The 7,237-nt window shown below is 36.7% G+C and overlaps 1 non-coding gene across 1 annotated transcript; it reads right to left on the reverse strand.

Moving 5' to 3' along the window:
- Positions 1 to 6,822: 6,822 nt before the first annotated feature.
- On the reverse strand, positions 6,823 to 6,930 carry LOC112704528 (small nucleolar RNA R71). The gene has a single exon (XR_003155149.1). It is a non-coding gene; the product is annotated as a small nucleolar RNA R71 (small nucleolar RNA).
- Positions 6,931 to 7,237: the final 307 nt, after the last annotated feature.

Below are 7,237 nucleotides of genomic sequence, written 5' to 3' on the forward strand. Positions count from 1 at the left end.
TCCGTCTCTCTAGCTTATACCACGAATGGCCGCCAATGAATTCTAGCTTATACCACGAAGAATGGCCGCCAATGAATTCTAGCTTATACCACGAAGATTCTGATTAAGGAATCCAAGAGATACACATTCAAGCCTTGTTTGCATGTAGAACGGAAGTGGTTGTCAGGCATGCGTTCATAAGTGAGAATGATGATGAGCATCACATAATCATCACATTCATCAAGTTCTTGAGTACGAATGAATATCTTAGAACAAGAATAAGCTGAATTGAATGGAAAATAGTAGTAATTGCATTGATACTCGAGGTACAGCAGAGCTCCACACCTTAATCTATGGTGTGTAGAAACTCTACCGTTGAAAATACATAAGAACAAGGTCTAGGCATGGCCGAGAGGCCAGCCCCCATGATCTAAGAACTAGACGTCCGAAGATTCCGAAGATTTTAAGATACAATAGCAAAAGGTCCTATTTATAGAGAACTAGTAGCTTAGGGTTTACAAAAATGAGTAAATGACGTAAAAATCCACTTCCGGGCCCACTTGGTGTGTGCTTGGGCTGAGCATTGAAGCTTCCATGTGTAGAGACTTTTCTTGGAGTTAAACGCCAGCTTTTGTGCCAGTTTGGGCGTTTAACTCCCACTTTTGTGCCAGTTCCGGCGTTTAATGCCAGGAATTCTGAAGCTGACTTGGACCGCCTGTTTGGGCCATCAAATCTCGGGCAAAGTATGGACTATTATATATTGTTGGAAATCCCTGGATGTCGACTTTCTAACGCAATTGAGAGTGCGCCAATTAAGCTTCTGTAGCTTCAAAAAATCCACTTCGAGTGCAGGGAGGTCAAAATCAACAGCATCTGTAATCCTTTTCAGCCTCTGAATCAGATTTTTGCTCAGGTCCCTCAATTTCAGCCAGAAAATACCTGAAATCATAGAAAAACACACAAACTCATAGTAAAGTCCAGAAAAGTGAATTTTAAATAAAAACTAATAAATATATAATAAAAACTAACTGAAACATACTAAAAATGATGCCAAAAAGCGTATAAATTATCCGCTCATCAATGACAAGTTATCTTTTGCTAGCTTTTCAAGCATTTATCACTTGTTTTATTAGGTTTTATGCACTTTCTTGCATTATAAGTAAGTGATTTGGAGTGGATTTGCATGGTTATGTCAATTCAATCAACCATTAATTATTTGCAATAAAATCATAAGGTTTAAGCTAGAATTACTTGGTTTTTAAATGATTTAGAAATCTTGTGAATTTGGTGATGCTTTGATTGGTTGTTTTGATTACTTGTAGGTGAAGAAACGATGAAAAAAAAAGGAAAAAGGAATCTTAGAGCATGCTTTGGACCTTAGCCCACGCTTTGAAAAGCGTGACCCATGACATAAAAGCATGGCGATCATCCAAACCAAGGGGCAAGGGAGGCAACGCTCTCTAATTGAGCGCAGTGCTCACAAAGTGAGCGCTGGCAATTAAGCACCAAGGCGCTACAAGACAAAGCACTCCACTAAAGCAAGCGCTCAAGCATAGCGCTACGTTGAGTGCCCAAACGGAGCGCTCAAAGAGAACCAAGGAAAACAAGGGTAGCCCTCAATTGAAGAGAGCTCTACGTTAACTCTTTTCACTTTTTCGTGACCCACCAAAATAAAAGCAAGGCGCGACACTCGCCAATGAAGGTGCCAAGGTTCGAACCATGCACACAAGGGAAGCAAAGTACCGCTACGTTGCTTAACCTCACTGAGCGCTACTTTGGCCTGAGGAAATTGCTAGCAAATGAAGCCAGCAAGGTTCGAACGTGGAGACCAACTCAATCATGTAGTGCTACGTTGAAATCATTTAGTGAGTGCTACTTTGGCATAAGGCTTGGTTCGAAGGCTTGACATTAAGCAAGGGAGCGCTACGTTACCTTACTTAACTGAGCGCTCCACTGATGCTAGGACCCATGGACCATTTTCAATCAAATGCCATCTTGGATTCACTTCTTCACAAACTTGAAAAGCCCATTCCAAATTCTGAAAACCAAAAAATAGAAAGTGTATAAATAGGAGTTTATTTGATTTGTAGAGGAACCTTTTGCTCACTTTTGACTTTTTACCTTTAGTTCATTTTTTAGTTTTCACTTTGAATTTTCATTGTCTTTGAATTTGGGATTTTGGGAATTGGATCTTGCTTTTTGTTTTGATTTTCTTTTCTTCTGCAACTTCTGCTATCTGTTCTTGGAATTTGAATTGAGATTGAAGAGCTTCATTAATTCTAAATCTGAGAATTATCTTTCACCTCTCATCTAAATTGTTCTAAGGATTAGATCAAAGTTTCATTTTCTATTTTCCCTTTTATTTATTCTGCAATTATTTTCTGTTTGATCAAGGGAGTAATTTAGATCTAGATCTGCTTCCTAATCTCATTGCTCCTCTCAGATCTTCAATTTTTCTCTAGATTTCACAATCAATCTATGTTTTCTTTCTATTTTGTTTTTAAAGCAACTTTCCTTTCTGTTTTGCTACTGAATTGAGTCCATTCATCTAATGGCTTTCTGTTTTGCTTCAATTTACATTTTCTTGTTGAATTCTGAATCCCAGCATCCAAATTCCTTTAATCTTCAAGAAATTTAAGTTTCTCTGCAATTTAGATTCAGTCATTTCATTTTCTTGCACTTTAAGCTTCATTCATTTACATTTCTTGCAATCTAAGTTTCATTTATTTACATTACTTGCAATTTAAGTTTCAGCTCAATTTACATTTTCTACACTTTAGATTTTGTCAATTTCACCTCTCCCTTTTATTTTCATGCAATTTAGCTTCTGTTGATCACAATTCACTCAAATCATCAACTATTTGCCTAAATAAATTCATCATCTAACTAAAATTGCTCAATCCATCAATCTCTGTGGGATCGACCTCACTCTTGTGAGTTATTACTACTTGATGCGAACTGGTACACTTGCCGGTGAGTTTGTGTGGAATCGTTTTTTCCCTAATCAACCATCAAGAGCTACTTTGAGACAAAGCATTTAGTGACCCAAAGAGGTGTTGGACATCAATTTCCAAAGAATAAAACAAGCTAAATGCCTATGATGTGTGTGTGCTAAGGAGAGGCTTGAGCAAGTAAGCCCATAGGGTCTTCCATTGTTTTTTAGGTAGTTTTTAGTATATTTTAGTTAATTTTTAGTATATTTTTATTAGTTTTTACTCAGGTATTTTCTGGTTGAAATTGAGGGACCTGAGTGAAAATCTGATTCAGAGGCTGAGAAACGACTGCAGATGCTGTTGGATTCTGACCCTCCTACACTCGAAGTGAATTTTCTAGAGCTACAGAAGCCCAATTGGCGCACTCTCAATTGCGGTGGAAAGTAGGCATCTTGGAATTTCCAGCAATGTTTAATAGTCCATACTTTGTCCGAGATTTGATGGCCCAAACTGGCATCCAAACGCCCACCAAAGACCCTTTTCTGGCGTAAAACGCCAGAACTGGCACCAGAACTGGAGTTAAACGCCAGCTTGGGTACCAATTTGGGTGTTTAACTCCAAGGATAGCCTATGCACGTGAAAGCTTTAAAGCTCAGCCCAAACACACACCAAGTGGGCCCCGAAAGTGGATTTCTGCACTATCTACTCATTTTCTGTAAACCTAGGTTGCTAGTTTAGTATAAATAGCACTTTTGACTGTTGTATTTGGATCTTTTGGAACATATTTTGGAATAGCTTTTTGTTCACTTTAGATCATTTTGCACTTTTGGGAGGCTGGCCATTCGGCCATGCCTAGACCTTTTTCTCTTATGTATTTTCTACGGTGGAGTTTCTACACCTCATAGATTAAGGTGATGAGCCCTGCTATTCCTCATGAATTAATGCAAGTAATATTATTTTTCTTTCAATTCACGCCTACTTCTTCTCCGATATATACTTTCGTACTTAATTCAGTTAAGTTAGAATGAAGGGGTGACTCGTGACAATCATATATTATCTTCGTTACTCGCTTAGCCAAGATCCGCGTGCCTAACAACCATAAGCGGTCTACATGATGTTCAACATAGTCATTAAACAATAGCTGGAGTATATTCTCTTGGGTCTTGGATCCACAATTCGCATTGTCTCTCCTGACAATAGACCATCCGAATCTAATATTAGAACATTCGTGGTATTGGCAAACAATTGGCAGCATTCCTGAGATCCGGAAAGTCTAAACCTTGTCTATGGTATTCCGAGTAGGATCTAGGATGGGATGACTGTGACGAGTTTCAAACTCACGACTGTTGGGCGCAGTGACAGTGTGCAAAAGGATCAAGGGATCCTATTCTGACACAAGTGAGAACCGACAGATGATTAGCCCTGCGGTAGCTGTGCCTGGTATTTTTCATTTGAGACGAGAAATCCAACAGTTGATTAGCCATACAGCTTGCCATTGAAGGGAGGACGTATGATTGGATGAAGACAATAGGAAAGCAGAGGTTCAGAACAACAAAGCATCTCCAAACGCTTATCTGAAATTCCCACCAATGAATTACATAAGTATCTCTATGTTATTTTCTGTTTTATTTATCTTTTAATTATCAAATCCTCATAACCATTTGAATCTGCCTGACTGAGATTTACAAGATGACCATAGCTTGCTTCAAGCCGTCAATCTCCATGGGATCGACCCTTACTCACGTAAGGTATTACTTAGACGACCCAGTGCACTTGCTGGTTAGTTGTGCGGAGTTGTGAAAAGTGTGAAGCACCGTTGCCGGGGATTGATCGAGTTTGGACAACTGACGGTTCATCTTGTTGCTTAGATTGGGTAATGTTTTTTTATGTTTAAGCTTTTTATTTTTATTTTCAAAAAATAAAAAAAAATTTTAATAAAATCATAAAAATAAAAAAAAGTTGTATTGTGTTTTTTTGTGATCTTCAAGTTGTTCTTGATGATTTCCTTTGTTCAATCTCATGATTTTCTTGTTTTGTGTTTTATGTTGTTTTTCATATGCATTTTCAAAATCATAGTGTTTGAACATTCAAAATTTCTAAGTTTGGTGTCTTGCATGTCTTTCTTTTCTTAAAAATTTTCAAAAATATGTCCTTGATGTTCATCATGATCTTCAAAGTGTTCTTGGTGTTCATCTTGACATTCAAAGTGTCCATGCATGCATTACTTGTTTTGATCTTGCATTTTTATGTTTTATTTCATTTTGTTGTTTTTCTCTCTCTTCATTAAAAATTCAAAAATAAAAAATATATATTTTCAAGTAAATAATACAGAGAAATGAAGGTTCAGAACATAAGGCAGAAGAATCATAGAGGAAAAGAGCTCACTGGCCTTAAAACGTCAGTAAAGAGGCAATTTGGGCGTTAAATGCCAAAATGGCTATCATTTTGGGCGTTTAACACCAGTAAAGGTACAATTCTGGGCATTTAGAAAAATGCCCAATAAAAAAGGATTTCTAGCGTTTAACGCCAGCCAGGGTATTTGGCTGGGTGTTAAACGCCCAAAGAGGCAGCCACATGGGCGTTAAACGCCAAAATGGATATCATTTTGGGCGTTTAACGCCAGGATGACACAAGCGAGGTAATTTCATTCCCAATTCAAATTTTTTTAAATTTTTATGTTTTAATTCATAATTTTAAAATCTTATCTTTCCACATTTTCAAAAATCCTTGCTAACAATTAATGTTGTGATTCAAAAAATTGAAAGTTTGTTACTTTCTTGTTAAGAAAGGTTCAATCTTTGAATTTTAGAATCATATCTTTTAGTTCCTTGTTAGTCAAGTCATCAATTTTAAAAATCAAATATTTTTCAATCATATATTTTCAAAATATCTTTTTAAAATCATATCTTTTTCAATCAAATCTTTCTCAATCATATCTTTTTAAATTTTGATTTCAAAATCTTTTTTTTCCTAACTTCTTATCTTTTCACAATTATTTTCAAAATCTTTTTCAACTAATTACTATTTCTTATCTTTTTCAAAGCCACCTAACCACTTTTCCACTTCCAATTTTCAAAAATCACTAACCACTTTTTCAAAAATATTTTTAATTAAAACTAAAACAATTAGTTAATTAAAAATATTTTTAATTTTAATTTTTGAATACTCTCTCTCTCATCTCTTTCTATTTATTTGCTAACACTTCTCTTCTACTTATAATTCGAACCCTCTCTCTCCCTCTGTGTTCGAATTTTTCTCATTCTCTGTCTACCTCATTCCTCTATTCTTCTTTTCTTCTAACACATCAAGGAATCTATATACTGTGACATAGAGGATTCCACTACTCCCTTTGTTCTCTTCTTTTTCATATGAGCAGAAATAGGGATAAAAATATTCTTGTTGAAGCCGATCCTAAACCTGAAAGGACTCTGAAGAAGAAGCTAAGAGAAGCTAAAGCACAACAATCTGGAGAGGACCTTACAGAGAAATTCGAAAAAGAAGCAGACATGGCAGCCAAACCCAACAACAATGCCAGAGATGCAAAGAAGATGCTTGGTGACTATACTGCATCAACTTCCAACTTCTATGGAAGAAGCATCTCAATTCCTACCATTGGAGCAAACAATTTTGAGCTTAAGCCTCAATTAGTTTCTCTAATGCAGTAAAATTACAAGTTTCATGGACTTCCATCGGAAGATCCTCATCAGTTCTTAGCTGAATTTTGCAGATCTGTGATACTGTCAAGACCAATGGGGTTAATCCTGAGGTCTACAGACTTATGCTTTTCCCCTTTACTGTAAGAGACAGAGCTAGAACATGATTGGACTTACAACCTAAAGAAAGACAGAACTCTTGGGACAAGTTGGTCAATGCTTTCTTGACCAAATTCTTTCCACCTCAAAAGATGAGCAAGCTTAGAGTGGAAGTCCAAATGTTCAAACAGAAGGAAGGTGAATCCCTCTATGAAGCTTGGGAAAGATACAAGCAACTAACCAAAAGGTGTCCTTCTGACATGCTTCCAAAATGGAGCATCATATGTATATTCTATGATGGTCTGTCTGAATTGTCTAAGATGTCATTGGACCATTCTGCTGGTGGATCCCTTCATCTGAAAACCCTTGTAAAAGCCCAGGAACTCATTGAGATGGTTGTAAATAACCAGTTCATGTACACTTCTGAAAAAAATCCTATGAATAATAGGATGACTCAGAAGAAAAAAGTTTTTGAGATTGATACTCTGAATGCCATATTGGCTCAGAACATAATATTGACTCAGCAAGTTAATTTGATTTCTCAGAATCTGACTAGATTGTAAGCTGCATCCG

Source organism: Arachis hypogaea, chromosome 7, assembly GCF_003086295.3.
Source record: "Arachis hypogaea cultivar Tifrunner chromosome 7, arahy.Tifrunner.gnm2.J5K5, whole genome shotgun sequence".
Lineage (NCBI taxonomy): Eukaryota > Viridiplantae > Streptophyta > Magnoliopsida > Fabales > Fabaceae > Arachis > Arachis hypogaea.